The sequence below is a fragment of the Dermacentor andersoni genome, chromosome 8 (assembly GCF_023375885.2).
Source record: "Dermacentor andersoni chromosome 8, qqDerAnde1_hic_scaffold, whole genome shotgun sequence".
Lineage (NCBI taxonomy): Eukaryota > Metazoa > Arthropoda > Arachnida > Ixodida > Ixodidae > Dermacentor > Dermacentor andersoni.
Window position 1 is genome coordinate 118,821,824 of NC_092821.1, and position 19,409 is coordinate 118,841,232.

General features: G+C 46.0%; 2 long non-coding RNA genes across 3 annotated transcripts; both read right to left on the bottom strand.

Moving 5' to 3' along the window:
• Positions 1-2,316: 2,316 nt before the first annotated feature.
• LOC126529144 (uncharacterized) lies at positions 2,317-12,974 on the bottom strand. Of its 2 annotated transcripts, XR_011896121.1 has the most exons (12): positions 12,673-12,974; positions 12,275-12,396; positions 11,877-11,998; positions 11,479-11,600; positions 11,081-11,202; positions 10,683-10,804; positions 10,285-10,406; positions 9,887-10,008; positions 9,489-9,610; positions 9,091-9,212; positions 8,693-8,814; positions 2,317-4,991 (listed from the first exon to the last, which is right to left on the bottom strand). It is a non-coding gene; the product is annotated as an uncharacterized lncRNA (long non-coding RNA). The 2 variants fall into 2 exon arrangements; XR_008612052.1 differs by having other exon boundaries at positions 9,887-10,406.
• Positions 12,975-13,074: 100 nt separating this feature from the next.
• On the bottom strand, positions 13,075-18,883 carry LOC129384227 (uncharacterized). The gene is made up of 3 exons (XR_008611973.1): positions 18,770-18,883; positions 14,739-14,835; positions 13,075-13,191 (listed from the first exon to the last, which is right to left on the bottom strand). It is a non-coding gene; the product is annotated as an uncharacterized lncRNA (long non-coding RNA).
• Between the last annotated feature and the right edge of the window lie 526 nt (positions 18,884-19,409).

A 19,409-nucleotide genomic window follows, 5' to 3' on the forward strand; every position in this document is an offset into this window, starting at 1 on the left:
GCGTACTCCATCTACGGGTTGGAGCAAGTGACGGCTCGGCAAAGAGTTCGTCTTAGTTGCTAGAAAGCTTTCGGTCACACCAAATATAAGCATTTTCTGTAGTAATTCACTATATAGGAAACAGTTCTGCATGTGTTCCTACACAAACAATCGACCTCACATACGTTGGGCCCGTGCGTTTCATATTCGTCAGCTTGAGGGCCCTACAGAACAGACGTCATTGTAACGGTCCAGTCTCCACGTTACCCACAGAACTTAAAGGAGTGTTCCAGAGGACGAGACCGGGAGTCTTTTGGGATCTCTTTATGCGAACATTAAAACTGCTTCCTTCGCCAGCCTAGCGGACGGTGTATGAAGAACAAGAGGCGGTGACGACACTGTGCATTGTTACACTGCCATCTTGCCTGCCATCTTGCCTACTATCCCTTAGGGTAGCGTCGGTTGCGAAGCGTGGTAGCGAAACTTCTCCACAGTTTTAGTTTATTCTAGTGGCGCCACCTTTGATGGGACGCGAAGCGGCGACAGACAGCCCCATGATAGGACAGCCCCATGATAGGCTCGGAAGCAGCAGCGACTGAAAGGATTTTTCTTGACTGTTTATCTTACCACACGATTCCTGGCCTATTTCCCCCGCAGTGGGTTTGTGCAAAAGAAACGAAGCAACAACATCATCATCAGCTTGCACTCCCATCCAAAATTTTGTTCTAAAACAAATGAGACTCAGGCTCTAAATTGTAGACGAAAAGCCTTCTTTTCTCCGAACCAAATTGATTTCTACATATTTAGTTTTTGTTTCTACAGCGAAGGTGTTTATGGCTACAGATGCGTGCATTTTTCTTCTGCGTCAAAAAATACTCGAGGGCCGAGCGAACCCGGTCCTTCCACTGCTCGCTCGTAGTCTTCCACAGCTGGGTTGTCGGCGTCCCTCGGATATACCTTTGGATAAATTATTTATCAATACGGTACAATTTGAAGATCAGTAGACTCCGAGGTAGATAAAAAATATTTCTCAAAGATTTGCCGCTGTGCAATCCGCGTCGCCCATATCTACATTTTTAAATTATTGGGTCTTACGTGCCAAAACCACTTTCTGATTATGAGGCACGTCTTAGTGGGGAATCCGGTAATTTCGACCTCCTGGGCTTCTTTAACGTGCACCTAAATCAAAGTACACGGATGCTCTCGCATTTCGCCCCCATCTAAATGCGGCCGCCGTGGCCGGGATTCGATCCCGCGACCTCGTGCTCAGCAGCCCAACACCATAGCCCCTAAGCAACCACGGCGGCTATATCAACGCTCCCACCTCTTTGCTGAGCCTCGTTCCTCTCTCTTACCTTTCCGCCCGCTCTCCCGTGGTGGCGGTGCCATCAGAACACACCGCGTGGGTAGTTTCTCCGGCTTCTCGGGACCGCGAATGTCGTTCACGAGAATGTATATAAAAAAAACGCGGAAGACAAGTTGCCGTTCTTCGTTTTGAATTGCACTTCTTTTCTGTCGTCGTAATGGATAGCCCGCGTATACTCCGGACTCCCGAGGAGCGATGTGCCTACGTGCGTAACAGCTTTCCAGTCATCTACCTTCACAGAGTGGAATGGCTCATGATTTTTACTGAACGATTGATTTCCATGAAACAATTCTCACTATATCTCTCTTGATTCTAACCTGCATATTGTGAGCGCAACACATGTGCGGATCTTCAACTTCATCATCTCTACATATCAGTCATTGTATATCTATTCATCTGTATCATCACCAGCTGCACAGCTTGATCCTCGTGGTAGGAGCATAAAACCGTCTGGAATAAAGCGGTTCTCTATATTTTTTACATTTATTTTCGATTTTATTTTTGATTACCTGCACTACCAACACTGGGGACGACTTGCAAGAAATGTTTGAATACCTTAACCGATAATGTGTACACATCACCACTGAGAAACGGAGATTGGAGCGGCGAAATTGAGCCGAATCGGAGGCTATCTACGCGGGTAAAGTTGCCCATGGCCGGCTTTTCGCGAGTTCCCTAGGGCAGTGGCAGGCTGAGCTCAGACCAGCGAGCCCAGCTCTTGGCCGTCCAGCTAGCCGAAGCAGCCCCGCTAAGACCCAGGGGTCTCAGTCATGTGCGGAGGGAGGCTGCGTCTGCCCTCGTTATTGCTGGCATCAATAAAAGTTGACTTTCTCTACTGGCACCTTGATTTCAAAGGTAAAAAGGTAAAAGGTAAAAAGGTAAAACCACTCTACCACTCACGAGGTAGAGGTAAAGGTAAAGATTGGTTGCGTACGTACGTACATAATACATACATCTTACAAACATAGACATACGTTAGGCAGGTAAGTTTTTTATTCGATTGTTTTATAAGGACACTTTTGGTGACACCAAAGACAAGCATTTTTCTGCCGTAATTCGCTGTATAGGAAACAAAGTGGCGAGGAACAAAAATGACAGAAAAATGAGGAGCAAAAGTATGCAATAACACAAGTCCAATCCCCGTTTCTGGTGTCCACAGGGCTAGAAATAGGCCACGCAGTGATGATAAATCTCATCTGATACTGATATACATCTTCACTCACGACCAGCTTTTCGAAAGAGTTTTAGAGAGGATCGAGAGCAAAGTTTGCGCATTGACGGGTAGTTTTTGGGTCCTGGGTGCAATGGCACCAACGCCTGTACCGTAGTGCAAGGTGTTGATGCACGGGCCCGTATTCCGAGATCGTACCGTCGAGGGCCACGATCTTCTTGCGGCGAGCAGTGTAAATAGCGCTGTTTGCCATGCAGTGACAGAGGACATGGGGCAGCGTCTTCTTGATGCACCCAAAGGCCGTGCTGCGCTGGTCGCGGCCTGTCGCCCACATGGCGGATCGCTCTAGAGGTAGTAGGTAGAGCCTGGCTTTTTGTACGAAACGCCAGTTTGCAAACCGGGTAACAGACCCGGTGTGCATGAAGTGGGAGCTCGCGGGGTCGTAGGTGATGCACTACAACACCTTGCCTTGGTTCGGTTTGTCGTAAAGAGCTGCATCCATGTAAGCCGATCGAATGCCTCGGAGTGTGCGGATGACCTTCCTGCGGTGGGCAGGGATGAGTGTGTGGTCACCGCAGATACTGCATATGATCCGGACTCCATCAAGGTGCAGCTCACAAATACATCCTGCGGCGAGACTCCTTCCATGCCTCAGTCCAAAAGGGCCGAAGCTTTTACGCAGGCGCCCGAAAATCACACTCTGTGGACACGCTGAGGTCGTCTTCGACGTCCTGTTGCACCGCCAGCCGGCAATGACGTTTGGACGCCACCTCAAACAGGTCTTGAGATGCCATCTTACGGAGCTCAAGATCCCTAAATGTCGGCAACTTGAAAGCGTTGCCGGGGCGGCATATGTGACTTAATTCAACAGCGACTGGGATTGCTGCAGCCCCACATTGTGAGCTTCCGTATAAGTACTCATTCGATGCGTTGCAAGGTAGATATAGCGTCCTTTTCAGGAGAGGACGCAGAGCATCTTTGAGTCGCTGCCAGTTGCCTTTTTTCAGGGTCCCGTACCTCATCATTAAGTTCCGCCCTGGGAAGACGAAAGTCCGTGCGGCATCCAAGCGAGTACACGTAAACCCACTGGCCGGCCCAGAAACCACTGCACATCGAAGTTCGCCATAGCAGGGATGGTAGAACCTGCAACAATGGAGGAAAAATATCTGGTCCCTGCCCGTTAGTGGCCCCTGAGGTGGAGAGAGCGGTACTTGGAGGATAAGAGACCGACCCAGCTCCGACGCCAGAGCCTCAACACGGAGAATGCAAGCCTGCAAGGCCCCTGGCCTCGCCGCCATAGGGTTGAGGTCATCAGCGTAGGCCAAGATGTTATGAGGACGATATCGACGGTAGATGTCACAAATAATGGGGCCGATAAAAGCAGGCTACTCAGCGGACGGCCCTGATGAATCCCGACCAGGATGAGAATGGGCGCGGTGGTGCAGTCAGCAGCCATGATCTGCGTACGGTTGTACAGATCGGAAACGATCCCCACGAAACAGTTACCTGCACTGCCTCCACGAGGGACATCCAGCGACTCCTGGTAGGGAATCGATCCATTGGCGTTGGTGAAATCCAGGAAGGCAACGCACATTTTGCTGCCACCGCTGCCGGCCTATTCAAATCGATCCCGGAGCACATAGTTATGCTCAATGATGCCGTCATGTGGGAGGAACCCCTTTTGGCAGTGGGAGAGGATGTTGCGTATTACCAGCCACTCTTGCGACCGCCTTCCAATGGACTTGGCATATAGCTTGGCAGCAATATTGCCAAGAGCAATGAGCCGGCACTAGTTGCGGGGAGGAGACTCGTCGCATTTCTAGAATATTAGGACCTTCATTGACGTCCTCTTGCTCTCTGGTGTGCGGTGATGAAGCAGGCAGAAATTGAAAAACGCGGCGAGGAACTTCTGTTCCGGATCTACCGCATTCCAGCGTTCGCAAGAGATGCGGTCTTCCCTGGGCGCAGTGTCCTCAGAGCACCGGAACCGGTAGGTGACCTGCTCAGCCGTGCATGGATCCAGGTTGACCTCCTCGGGAGCAGGACCCTCCCGAAAAAAAATCGAGGTGCTGGTGAGGAACCTCTGCGTCCAGATGTCGGTGAAATGAGCCTCCAGGGCGTCTAGTGGGATGGGACGTTGTCGGGAGGGGCCCTCGAGGATGAGACGGACCGCGCGCCTCCGGTTACACCGGTACAACTCCCGGATATCCCTCGCGTGGTTCGGGTTGATGGGAGGCAGAAGGCGATCTTCAGTAGCCGGAGGCAACTGCTGCGTCACGATGTTAAAGGCCCCGCACTAGACCGCATGACCGCGGAGGAGGTTCCCGGAGAATAGATTGCAACGTAGCGGCCTGGTAATGCAGGAAGCTCGTGTTATCCGGAACCTTGAGACCTGACGAGGCATCGGGAGCATCATCCACGGCGGGCTGGTCACAATTGGGAGTCGCCGCACTGCCAGGTCACACGTAACTGTTTCTGTAGTAACGATAACATGAGCACATATGTTAAAGCTCAATGTGATTGACGGTAATTTTTTTTCCCGCGTTCATATGTCACGATATGAGATGTAATATGTCATAATACATTTACAACAAACTTTTTACACGCAAGCTACCGATAAAAACGATATGGAACCACTGGAAAATTCATGTCTCATTGGCATTTTGCCTTTCAATAATTTTTCCATTCACACCGTTAACCGGCGGAACAAGTTCTCTGACGCCGTTCTCACAGCGTCCGAAGACTCGTTTCCCACACTACCTACGCTCCTCATTAATTATTCTTATTTGAAAGAGAAGAAAAAGAACATCTACAAAAATAATGTTGCCAGAGGTATGGAAGTTTCGACTTAGACACGGAACTATAAAATGCCCAAACATAGAATTTTGAGCCTAGAATATATCTAGCATCTGGCTTGATTGACCATTTTGTCTGCGGTGGTTTTGAGTGAGCGCGTTGTCAGGAAATTTAGGAATTCTAGTTATGTCATTGCATGCAGTTATTCTTCCATGCTACATTTGAAGATTGGACTCAGTTGATGGCGCTGTCTGAAATAATGGCGGCGACAATAATGTTTCAAGGTGAACGAGACCACTGTTGCCTTTTTTGTGATGTATTCGAATGTGTGTGATAGACAGCCGTTGTTTTATGAATGTGGAAATATTGGACGTAGCAAGTATCAGCTCACGAGACAGATTTTGAATGCCAACATAGAGTAAAATATGGTGTGTGTGTGAGCGTGCCTCCTAAAGCGCTTGAACTTGCTTTTCCTGGGGTACAGGCATGCGTTGCGTGAATTTGATAGGTTGACATTCCTATCCAATGGAAAGTCACGTCAGTTGGCAAGTCACATTGCAAGTCACGTCAGTTACGAGTCTGCGTGAGGAGGTTTCGCGGATCAAGAGCTGTGAGAATGTTCATTCTTACAACTGTGCAATGGTGGCTTCCCGCTGTGCCGACCATGGAGAGGACACATCTCGAGACAAGTGTTGCTTTACTGCTAATTGCTTTTTTGCTCCTTTGCACACTGACACCTCAACGCGACTGTCAGCAGCGCGATTAACACTGCCCTTGCAGACTCACTGATTGATTGATATAGTTCGACAGGCGAAAGCAAAATAGACTGCAGATGGTGCCGCAGTGAAGATGCCCAAGGGAAATCTGAAACCAACAAACTCAGCACAACGCGTTGTATGCTTCACCAATGAAGTTACAGCTGTCAGCATGCTCGAACACTGCAACGGCTCGGCTAAGTGGACGGCAAAGCACCCGCAGCCATACCTCAGCACGTAGTAAGTCAGTAGATTGGAATCTTACTGGCAGCAAGCTTTTTCATTTGAATTGAGTGGGAAGACTTGATTCAAATCTGTGTAGTCGAGAAATAATTGAAAGCAACAAAAAAGCAAAGGGCGTTCAGTTCGTTGGATTTCTTGGCTTCACTGCCTACAGCGTGTCGGGTTGCTAAAACAAATGATTACACGTGCAACAGCAAAGAAACGCTATAAAGCATGTTTGCTGCTGATTCACCAAACCTGTGCCTTTGAAAACTTAGCAAGGCTTGTCGCTGCTACGAGCTCCTTTAGGGACACCGGCCGTAATGCACGGCGAAGTTAAAATAGCGATCGCAATACTGGGAACAAGCAAAAGCTTCAAATGCCTAAAAGGAAGACGTAAGTGTAACACCACCTCTCATCATCATCCTCATCAGCCTGGTTAAGCCCACTGCAGGGCAAAGGCTTCTTCCACACTTCTCCAACTACTCCGGTCATGTACAAATTGTGGCCATGTCGTCCCTGCAAACTTCTTAATCTCATCCGCCCACCTAACTTTCTGCCGCCCCCTGCTACGCTTCCCTCCCCTTGGAATCCAGTCCGTAACCCTTAATGACCATCGGTTATCCCCCCTCCCCATTACATGCCCTGCCCAAGCCCATTTCTTTTTCTTGGTTTCGACTAAGATGTGATTAACTCGTGTTTGTTCCCTCACCCAATCTGCTCTTTTCTTATTCCTTAACGTTACATATATTCTTTCCAAAGCTCGATACGTCGTCCTCAATTTAAGTAGAACCCTTTTCGTAAGCCTCCAGGTTTCTGCCCCGTACGCGAGGGCTTGTAAGACACAACTGTTACACACTTTTCTCTTGAGGGATAATGGCAGCCTGCTGTTCATGATCTGAGAATGCCTGCCAGACGCACCCCAACCCATTCTTATTCTTCTGATTATTTCAGTCTCATGATCCGGATCATTACCTGCCGTAAGTAGATGTATTCCCTTACCATTTCCAGTGCCTCCCTACCTATCGCAAACTGCTGTTCTCTTCCGAGACTGTTAAACATTACTTTAGTTTTCTGCAGATTAATTTTTTTGACCCACCCTTCTGCTTTGCCTCTCCAGGTCAGTGAGCATGCCTTGCAATTGGTTCCCTGAGTTACTAAGCAAGGCAATATCATCAGCGAATCTCAAGTTACTAAGGTATTCTCCATTAACTCTTATCCCCAATTGTTCCCAATCCAGGTCTCTGAATACCTCCTGTAAACACGTGGTGAATAGCATTGGAGAGATCGTATCTCCCTGCCTGACACTTTTCTTTATTGGGAATTTGTTGCTTTCTTTATGGAGGACTGCGGTGGCTATGGAGCCGCTATCGATATCTTTCAGTATTCTTGCGTACGGCTCGTCTACACCCTGATTCCGTAATTCCTCCATGAGTGATGAGGTTTCGACTGAAGCAAACGCTTTCTCGTAATCTATCAAAGCTATATGTAAGGGATTCTTATATTCCACAAATTTCTCTATCACCTGATTGATAGTGTGAATATTGTCTATTGGTGAGTAGCCTTTATGGAATCCTGCCTGGTCCTTTGGTTGACAGAAGTCTAAGGTCTTCCCGATTCTTTTTGCGATTACCTTAGTAAACACCACCTCTAATCATCACAAAATGATGAGAATGGATCGTTTGAAGGTTATTGTGCCACATGAAAGACAATTTGGCTTGTAATCACTAACCAGTGCGTAATGACTGTGGCAGCTCATCATGTACTATAAGATTCTGTTTGTTACTACAACGGCGGATTAAGGCAAATTTACAGGATAAAAATTTTTTCGGAGATTTCACAATGCCTCCGTGGCAATTGATCATCCCTGAATTATAAACCACTGACCAGTAATTATGACGTCACTGCAAACGAAATAGACATTGACGAATCTTGGCGTTATTATCAGATAAAACGTACGCAATGCCCCACACGTAGGTGTCGTCACTGCTAAGACCATACTTACCGTTACCGGCTTCCGAAGACACCAGGCAATGTATTCGGCCATGTACTGCGCTGGCTTCTGTGGCGCCAGCCACATGTCATGCACGCTGGATGCATCGTGAGAAATGCGCACTGTTCGTTGGTCGGCGGAACGAAAAATGAAAGCGACAACTTATAACGCACAAAAGGTGCCCCTAGTTAAAGAAAGATAGATGTTCGATCAAAGTAGTCGCTGAGAAACTAAAACATTTCTTTTAGGCAGTCGTTCAACGTCGCATTTGTCTGAATTAGAAAGCACTGATCAGTAATTATTACGTCACTGCAAAAGAAGTACACATTGACGAATCTTGGCTTTATTATCAGATAAAACGTACGCGAAGCCCCACACGTTGGTGTCGTCACCGCTAAGAGCACACTTACCGTCACCGGCTTCCGAAGGCACCAGGCAATGTATTCGGCCATGTACTGCGCTGGCTTCTTTGGCGCCCGCCTAAGGTCATGCACGCTGGATGCATCGTGAGAAATGCGCATTGTTCGTTGGTCTGCAGAACGAAGAATCAAAGAGACAACTTGGAACGCAAAAAAGGTGCCCTTAGTTAGAGACAGATAGATGTTCGATCAAAGTAGGCGCTGAGAATCTCAAACATTTCTTTTAAGCAGTCGTTCAACGTCGCATTTGTCTGAATTAGAAAGCACTGATCAGTAATTATTACGTCACTGCAAAAGAAGTACACATTGACGAATCTTGGCTTTATTATCAGATAAAACGTACGCGAAGCCCCACACGTTGGTGTCGTCACCGCTAAGAGCACACTTACCGTCACCGGCTTCTGAAGACACGTGGCAATGTATTCGGCCATGTACTGCGCTGGCTTCTTTGGCGCCCGCCTAATGTCATGCACGCTGGATGCATCGTGAGAAATGCGCATTGTTCGTTGGTCTGCGGAACGAAAAATCAAAGAGACAACTTGGAACGCAAAAGAGGTGCCCTTGGTTAGAGACAGATATATGTTCGATCAAAGTGGGCGCTGAGAAATTCAAACATTTCTTTTAAGCAGTCGTTCAACGTCGCATTTGTCTGAATTAGAAACCACTGATCAGTAATTATTACGTCACTGCAAATGAAGTACACATTGACAAATCTTGGCTTTATTATCAGGTAAAACGTACGCGAAACCCCACACGTTGGTGTCGTCACCGCTAAGAGCACACTTACCGTCACCGGCTTCCGAAGGCACCAGGCAATGTATTCGGCCATGTACTGCGCTGGCTTCTTTGGCGCCCGCCTAAGGTCATGCACGCTGGATGCATCGTGAGAAATGCGCATTGTTCGTTGGTCTGCAGAACGAAGAATCAAAGAGACAACTTGGAACGCAAAAAAGGTGCCCTTAGTTAGAGACAGATAGATGTTCGATCAAAGTAGGCGCTGAGAATCTCAAACATTTCTTTTAAGCAGTCGTTCAACGTCGCATTTGTCTGAATTAGAAAGCACTGATCAGTAATTATTACGTCACTGCAAAAGAAGTACACATTGACGAATCTTGGCTTTATTATCAGATAAAACGTACGCGAAGCCCCACACGTTGGTGTCGTCACCGCTAAGAGCACACTTACCGTCACCGGCTTCTGAAGACACGTGGCAATGTATTCGGCCATGTACTGCGCTGGCTTCTTTGGCGCCCGCCTAATGTCATGCACGCTGGATGCATCGTGAGAAATGCGCATTGTTCGTTGGTCTGCGGAACGAAAAATCAAAGAGACAACTTGGAACGCAAAAGAGGTGCCCTTGGTTAGAGACAGATATATGTTCGATCAAAGTGGGCGCTGAGAAATTCAAACATTTCTTTTAAGCAGTCGTTCAACGTCGCATTTGTCTGAATTAGAAACCACTGATCAGTAATTATTACGTCACTGCAAATGAAGTACACATTGACAAATCTTGGCTTTATTATCAGGTAAAACGTACGCGAAGCCCCACACGTTGGTGTCGTCACCGCTAAGAGCACACTTACCGTCACCGGCTTCCGAAGGCACCAGGCAATGTATTCGGCCATGTACTGCGCTGGCTTCTTTGGCGCCCGCCTAAGGTCATGCACGCTGGATGCATCGTGAGAAATGCGCATTGTTCGTTGGTCTGCAGAACGAAGAATCAAAGAGACAACTTGGAACGCAAAAAAGGTGCCCTTAGTGAGAGACAGATAGATGTTCGATCAAAGTAGGCGCTGAGAATCTCAAACATTTCTTTTAAGCAGTCGTTCAACGTCGCATTTGTCTGAATTAGAAAGCACTGATCAGTAATTATTACGTCACTGCAAAAGAAGTACACATTGACGAATCTTGGCTTTATTATCAGATAAAACGTACGCGAAGCCCCACACGTTGGTGTCGTCACCGCTAAGAGCACACTTACCGTCACCGGCTTCTGAAGACACGTGGCAATGTATTCGGCCATGTACTGCGCTGGCTTCTTTGGCGCCCGCCTAAGGTCATGCACGCTGGATGCATCGTGAGAAATGCGCATTGTTCGTTGGTCTGCAGAACGAAGAATCAAAGAGACAACTTGGAACGCAAAAAAGGTGCCCTTAGTTAGAGACAGATAGATGTTCGATCAAAGTAGGCGCTGAGAATCTCAAACATTTCTTTTAAGCAGTCGTTCAACGTCGCATTTGTCTGAATTAGAAAGCACTGATCAGTAATTATTACGTCACTGCAAAAGAAGTACACATTGACGAATCTTGGCTTTATTATCAGATAAAACGTACGCGAAGCCCCACACGTTGGTGTCGTCACCGCTAAGAGCACACTTACCGTCACCGGCTTCTGAAGACACGTGGCAATGTATTCGGCCATGTACTGCGCTGGCTTCTTTGGCGCCCGCCTAATGTCATGCACGCTGGATGCATCGTGAGAAATGCGCATTGTTCGTTGGTCTGCGGAACGAAAAATCAAAGAGACAACTTGGAACGCAAAAGAGGTGCCCTTGGTTAGAGACAGATATATGTTCGGTCAAAGTGGGCGCTGAGAAATTCAAACATTTCTTTTAAGCAGTCGTTCAACGTCGCATTTGTCTGAATTAGAAACCACTGATCAGTAATTATTACGTCACTGCAAATGAAGTACACATTGACAAATCTTGGCTTTATTATCAGGTAAAACGTACGCGAAACCCCACACGTTGGTGTCGTCACCGCTAAGAGCACACTTACCGTCACCGGCTTCCGAAGGCACCAGGCAATGTATTCGGCCATGTACTGCGCTGGCTTCTTTGGCGCCCGCCTAAGGTCATGCACGCTGGATGCATCGTGAGAAATGCGCATTGTTCGTTGGTCTGCAGAACGAAGAATCAAAGAGACAACTTGGAACGCAAAAAAGGTGCCCTTAGTTAGAGACAGATAGATGTTCGATCAAAGTAGGCGCTGAGAATCTCAAACATTTCTTTTAAGCAGTCGTTCAACGTCGCATTTGTCTGAATTAGAAAGCACTGATCAGTAATTATTACGTCACTGCAAAAGAAGTACACATTGACGAATCTTGGCTTTATTATCAGATAAAACGTACGCGAAGCCCCACACGTTGGTGTCGTCACCGCTAAGAGCACACTTACCGTCACCGGCTTCTGAAGACACGTGGCAATGTATTCGGCCATGTACTGCGCTGGCTTCTTTGGCGCCCGCCTAATGTCATGCACGCTGGATGCATCGTGAGAAATGCGCATTGTTCGTTGGTCTGCGGAACGAAAAATCAAAGAGACAACTTGGAACGCAAAAGAGGTGCCCTTGGTTAGAGACAGATATATGTTCGATCAAAGTGGGCGCTGAGAAATTCAAACATTTCTTTTAAGCAGTCGTTCAACGTCGCATTTGTCTGAATTAGAAACCACTGATCAGTAATTATTACGTCACTGCAAATGAAGTACACATTGACAAATCTTGGCTTTATTATCAGGTAAAACGTACGCGAAGCCCCACACGTTGGTGTCGTCACCGCTAAGAGCACACTTACCGTCACCGGCTTCCGAAGGCACCAGGCAATGTATTCGGCCATGTACTGCGCTGGCTTCTTTGGCGCCCGCCTAAGGTCATGCACGCTGGATGCATCGTGAGAAATGCGCATTGTTCGTTGGTCTGCAGAACGAAGAATCAAAGAGACAACTTGGAACGCAAAAAAGGTGCCCTTAGTTAGAGACAGATAGATGTTCGATCAAAGTAGGCTCTGAGAATCTCAAACATTTCTTTTAAGCAGTCGTTCAACGTCGCATTTGTCTGAATTAGAAAACACTGATCAGTAATTATTACGTCACTGCAAAAGAAGTACACATTGACGAATCTTGGCTTTATTATCAGATAAAACGTACGCGAAGCCCCACACGTTGGTGTCGTCACCGCTAAGAGCACACTTACCGTCACCGGCTTCTGAAGACACGTGGCAATGTATTCGGCCATGTACTGCGCTGGCTTCTTTGGCGCCCGCCTAATGTCATGCACGCTGGATGCATCGTGAGAAATGCACATTGTTCGTTGGTCTGCGGAACGAAAAATCAAAGAGACAACTTGGAACGCAAAAGAGGTGCCCTTGGTTAGAGACAGATATATGTTCGATCAAAGTGGGCGCTGAGAAATTCAAACATTTCTTTTAAGCAGTCGTTCAACGTCGCATTTATCTGAATTAGAAACCACTGATCCGTATTATTACATCACTGCAAAATAAATGGACATTCAGGAATGTTGGCCGTATTATTAGACAACATGTACGCAAAGCCCACACATTGGTATTGTCACCGCTAAGAGTACACTTACCGGCACCGGCTTCCTAAAGACACCAGGCAATGTATCGGCCATGTACTGTGCTGGCTTCTTTGGCGCCAGCCTAAGGTCATGCACGCTGGATGCATCGTGAGAAATGCGCTCATGTTCGTTGGTCTGCGGAACGAAAAATGAAAGAGACAACTTGGAACGCACAAAAGGTGCCCGTAGGTAGAGACAGATGTTCGATCAAAGTAGGCGCTGAGAAACTGAAACATTTCTTTTAAGCAGTCATTCAACGTCGCATTTATCTGAATTGGAAACCACTGATCAGGAATTATTACATCATTGCAAAAGAAATCGACATTAAGGAATATTGGCGCTATTATTAGAGAAAACGTACGCAAAGCCCACACGTTATTATCGTCACCGACAAGAGCACACTTTCCGTCGCAGGCTTCAGGAACGGTGGGGCTGTTCTTTTTTACGGTTGTGCAATGGTGGTTCACCACTTAACCGTGGCGACGACATATGTCGATGCAAGTGCGGCTCTACTACGGCTTACGTTTTGTTCCTTTGTGCACTGACGCATCCACACAACTGTAAGCAGCGCGATTCACAGTGCCACTTCAGACTCGTTGATTGATTCATTTAGTTCGACAGACCAAAGCAGCTTAGACTGTGGCAGGCGCGGCAGTGAAGGTGTGCAAGTGAATTATCACACCAACAACCTCCCGGCAAGGAGTTCTGTGCTTCACCAATTGAGCTGCAGCTGCAACCATGGTGGAACACTACAAGGCCTAAGTGGACGGGCATGAGGACGTAGCCATGGTTCAATAGGTACGAAGTCCGTAGTTTGGGTTTGGGTCATCAAATGAGCTACAGCTGTGAGCATGATCGACCACTGCGACGACTAAGTGGACGGGCAAGCAGACGTAGCCATAACTTACTGGCAGCAAGCTTTTTCATTTGAATTGAGTAGGGAGGCTGTTGTTTCAACTCTGTGTAAACGATAAATAATTGAAACGAAAAAAAAAACATAAGGCGTTCACTTCCTTGGATTCCTTGGATTGATTGCCTGCTTCCAGAAGAACCTTTATGCAGGTTACTGTGATGAGTATAATAACCTACAGCCTGTCGGCATGATACAACAATCGATTACACGTGCAACAGCAAAGAAACGCTATAAAGCATGCTTGCTGTTGATTTACCAAACCTGTGCCTTTGAAAACTTGACGCGGCTTGTCCCTGCTATGACCTCCTCTAGAGACAGCGGACGTAATAAACTGCGAAGTTAGAATAGCGTTCGCAATACTTGTAACGAAAGCTCTGAAGGCCCAAAGGGAACACGTAAGTGATAACGCCACCTCTTCTCATTGCAAAATAATGGGAATGCATCGTTTGAAGGTTATTGTGTAGCATCAATGACAATTTGACTTGTATTCACTAACCAATGCGTAATGACTGTGGCAGCTCATCATGTACTATAAGCTTCTGTTTGATACAACGACATATTACGGCAAAATTACATTATCTGGGCCACAACAAAATTTTTTCAGTGATTTCACAATGTCTAAGTGGCAGTTGATCATCTCTAGATTATAAACTACTGATCAGTAATTATGTCACTGCAAAAGAAGTAGACACTCAGGAATCTTGGCGCTACTGTTAAATAAAATGTACACAAAGGGGCACACGTTGCATCATCACCGATAAGAGCTTACCTACTGTCACAGGCTTCCGAAGGCACCAGACAATGTCAAGGCTATGTACGGCGCTGGCTTCCTTTTGCATCGTGAGAAATGCGCACTGTTCGCGAGTCTGAGGAACGAAAAATGAAAAAGACAATTTGCAGTGCAGAAAAGGTACCCATACTTAGAGACACAGATGTTTGACCAAAGCAGACGCTGAGAACCGCAAACATTTATTTTAAGCAGTCATAGAACGTCGCATTCAACCAGCGCCACGCGCCCACTTTGATTCTTGTAGCATTTAATTTAGTATTTAGCATATATATTTACTTTCTGTAGCATTTAAAAATTTCCTAAATACTCACATGCCAACCTAGCACCACCTCGTTAGCTCTGGGCCCCTGGACTAGGGCGTTAGTTGCTTTGGGACTAATAAATTTACTTTTCCTTCTTTCTATAAAAACCACCCGATTTTATCCGGCGACGTCGGGATGCATCCCTAAACGTTCCTTTTTTTTCGAAATGCCGGTCGGGGTATTATTTTATTGCTGCAGAAGTTACCAGCAAGACACTTCATTTTCTATCCAGCTTTAGGTTTTCCATTTGTTGCCATCTTTCACGTAGGCCTATGACGACAACAGCCATCGTCTTCGGGACACTTCCCCTTTGTCAGTCTCCCTCTTGCCACAGAGAAAGGAAAAACGAAACATTTCAAACTATCGCCACCGGAGTTTGATGTCACTCCAATGCGGTGACATGAAGTTTCGGTGCTCAAAGCACAAACCACTGTATTAATGCCTATGCCTTGGCGATAGCTAATTATCATGGTCTTTGCATCTCACGCTACCAAAGTGGTGACGTTTGTCGATGGAGGTCTTTCAATGTCCACAGTAGAGAAATGGTATTTCAAACCGTGTTCTGCAGGCGAGCATTGTTTCATGTTTTTTAATCATACCTACTGTACTATGGATACAGTGTCGTTGAGCTACACTTCTGCAAAAAATACGCGAAGATCGAGTAGATGCGCCAAGATCGAGATGATGCAAATATTCTTCGAACTATTTTTTCTGTAGACAGCCTGTATATATATATATATATACTGTAGACAAAATGGCAGGTACAGGTGGAGACAAAATATCGGCGGATATGCCAGCGCGTGTGAAACTGCATTCTTGGCAATCTTACGTACTAAGCGCCTCGAATTCAGACATGGCTTTCTTTCTTTCTTTCTTTCTTGTTTCCTCAGACACAGTCTAAGAGGGGGTCGAGGCTAAAGGCGACAGAGCACCTGACAAGGGCCCCGGCCCCCTTGCACAATATACACAGACAAAATACATCAACAAAGTTCAGTCAGACAGACATCATAGGTTCAGACAGTGGGCAATATTAAAAAGGGAGACTAGTCACTGCTCGAATATGAAGTCAGCAAATAATTGGTACGAAATATTTACATGCGCAACATAATGTCTGCAACGTAAATGCAGAACACAGCAATTCAGTTATCAGTCAGCACGTTCAACAACATCATTCATAGCCATGGCACTCATGACAAAAACCAAGACACAGAAACCAAGCACAATTTCACAGCCGTGTATCAAAATTGCAGTAGCAGAGAGGAGCATGGCAAGGGAGAACAAAGCGCACTTTTTCAGGTAATCTAAACAAATGAAAACATAATGTCACTGTTCACAAGAAACTTCCTACAGTATTTCTTAAATGTATGTACACCTTTATTAAAGTCGACTTGCATATCTCTTCTGTTTAGAGCATTGGTTATTTGAAAAGATAATGCTTGCCTTCCATAGCTGGTTCTAACTTGCGGCATTTTTCATTTTGGGTTTCGGGTATTGTATGAAATTGAGCTGGGCACTGCCGAAATATGTAACTTGTACTTATTGATTCATTGCAATAGCTTACAGTAGTACACCTGGTCAGCCTTCAACATGTTATATTTGGTAAATAACGGCTGTGTTCTCAATAACTGCTTGTTGTATTTAAAACTTTCCAGTATGCGCAAAATTTGCTTTTGTAATACATTAAGTTTGTAGTAGTTAGTAGCTGTTGTTGTTCCCCAAGTCAAGATACCATAGCTCATTCTAGAGTAAACCAGTGAATAGTATAGTGCCTGCTTTAAACGTTTGGGTATTAGATGTTGTACTTTGTAAATGCACCCAATGGTGCGAGAAAGGCTTGATTTTAGTTGAATAACGTGAGTATTCCATGAGAGGTTGTGGTTAAACCAGACACCTAAAAACTTTTGTTCAGTAACCTGCTCCAGCAAGCGTCCTTCAAATCTAATGTTAACCGGGTAGCAGTCATGTTTATTAATTGGCTTAAAAATGACGTACTTTGTTTTATTTATATTTAGACTCAAGCGATTTCTTTGAAGCCATGCAGATAACTGTAATAAGTCTCTAAACATTGCATGGTTTCTCCGGTGAAAAAAACATTAGTATCGTCTGCATACACTATTAATTGCGGGGATCCATGTATTGCTATAATATCATTTATGTAGATAAGAAAAAGTAGGGGTCCCAGAATAGAGCCCTGGGGAACGCCCTGTATCGTAACCTTTCGTGCGGGTGTGCCTGCCAGTCCGCTAACGTCTGGAAAGGCCGCGGCGATAGTCTAATATTCTCGCCTTAAACATCGCTAAAGCTAGTTGTCGTGGAATACTTGTCAGTAGAAATACAAACCACGCAGGTTTTATTGGCACCATTGGGAAATTTGTTTATTCATACGCGCAAAATATATTTTTCTAGTTGTATAAGTGGTTTTGTGTCAGTCAGCATCAACTTGCGCTGCTTTTCACTTTTATCCGAGGAGTTCTTCACAATCTTTCTTGAATTACGACGACACCATTCCCAGCGATCTACGCGGTTTTCTATCTTCATCAGATGCCCCAGCGGCGGTCGTATGCAGTTTACAAACGCCACACTAAGAACAGTTCGGCATTGATGCCCACGAGCATGGGGTTTTGGATGTAAGTATTTAGCTTCTCTTCACCTTGAAATGGGTACCACGATAAGAACAGACATTGTGCAGAAGCAGGTGTTGTCCGTGTTGAGGTCAGTGATTAAGCATTCACTGAGGGAGGCACGCAAGGATATAGCTTTAAGGCACTTCCCAATGACAGCGTACTGACAGCGTATCAGTCAAGGTTAATGGTGTCAGACCCATTCTTTAAGTGGAAACAAAACACGTTCTTCGCTCTGGTGCATCTGTTTAGGGCTTGCAGCGTCATAATCAGTTGATGTCAACGATAACGATTGAACTTTTCCCGTACTATGTCTTGAGCGTGCGACGATGCGAAGTGAAGGCTCATTTCGCCATTTCTTTCTTCTCACCGCTACTTTGATCAAGTAGCAAAGGCGCATTCGTGGGGAAGCGGATAGTCTAGGCAGGTCTAGGCAATTCCATTTTTCGCAACATCACGAAAAAGAGCCACGGTATTCAGCAGCATAGCACACACCTTTGGTATGAACCTTACCTGCGGGAGTAATATGTCAGGTACCACGCAAACTACAAACAAAAAGCAATGAGGAGAGATACGGCATACGCAGCAGTCGTAAATTAGTTGTGGCCGGAGTCGTGCGTACCAAGATAGACCGCGTTTTCCGATCTACGAAAATCAAGGCGTTGCAAACTAAGCGTTGCGCAAGCAGATTACATAGGTAATGAATGTGAGATTAAGACGCGTCCATTGAGAAAAACAACCTGGCGTGGACTGGTTGCATTCGCTAATATGGTCGGTAGGCCTGCGCGTTTTCTTTGAACGCAAGTATTTCACGACTCTTCGGCCGCGTTCGCAAATAATATGTCCTGCAGCATGTTTTAACCTTTCAAAACTTCCTCATCGAATGCGCATCCTTACATGTTATGGAGGCGGCCGAAACGGTTCATACGCTGGAAGTTATCCTAATGGGTAAACCCTGAATTATTTACAAGTGGTCAGTACTATTACGTCACCGCCCCGAAATTTGACATTTACGAACCTCGACGCTACTGTTGTATTAAGTGTTAGCGAAAACCACACGATTGCCTCGTCACCGATGAGAACATACCTTTATAGGTTTGCTAAAGACACCAGGCGTGTTCTCGGCTTGGTACTGGGCCTGCTTCTTGGCGCCGCCCCAATTTCACGCGCGCAGGATGCATCGTTAGAAAAGCGCACTTTCATGAGCCTAAGGAACGAAAAATGGAAAAATAAAAACAGCACAATTTGGCACGTCTCAAAGGTATCCGAATTTAAAGGCAGTAGGACGTGTGATCTAAGCAGTCGTTGAAAAGCCCAAACATTTCTTCTAAGTAGTCACGCAAAGTTCTTTATTGCCAAGTGTCACAGTTAGTGCCGTGTGCGCACTCTTGACGTAACTGATACGCAATATTGACTTCCTGTAGCCTTTCAGAAATTTCCAAATAGGCACATGCCCACCTTGTTCCTTCACACTGGCCATAGAAAAATCGGCCTAGTTCGTAAGGAAGCGTCGGGATGAACTTTCAAACGTTCTTGAATTTTCTGAAATGCTGCTTGGGTTTTCGTTTTGTTAGTGGAACAGTTTCAAGCAAGTAACTTCGTTATTGTTCTGCCTCTAAGTTTCAAATTTGCTTTCACTTGCTTTCTTTTTTCCTTTAGGCCTATAATGAAAGTCGTCGTCGTCTTCTGCACAGCTCCCCATGGTCAGCCTCATTCTGGCCAACTTT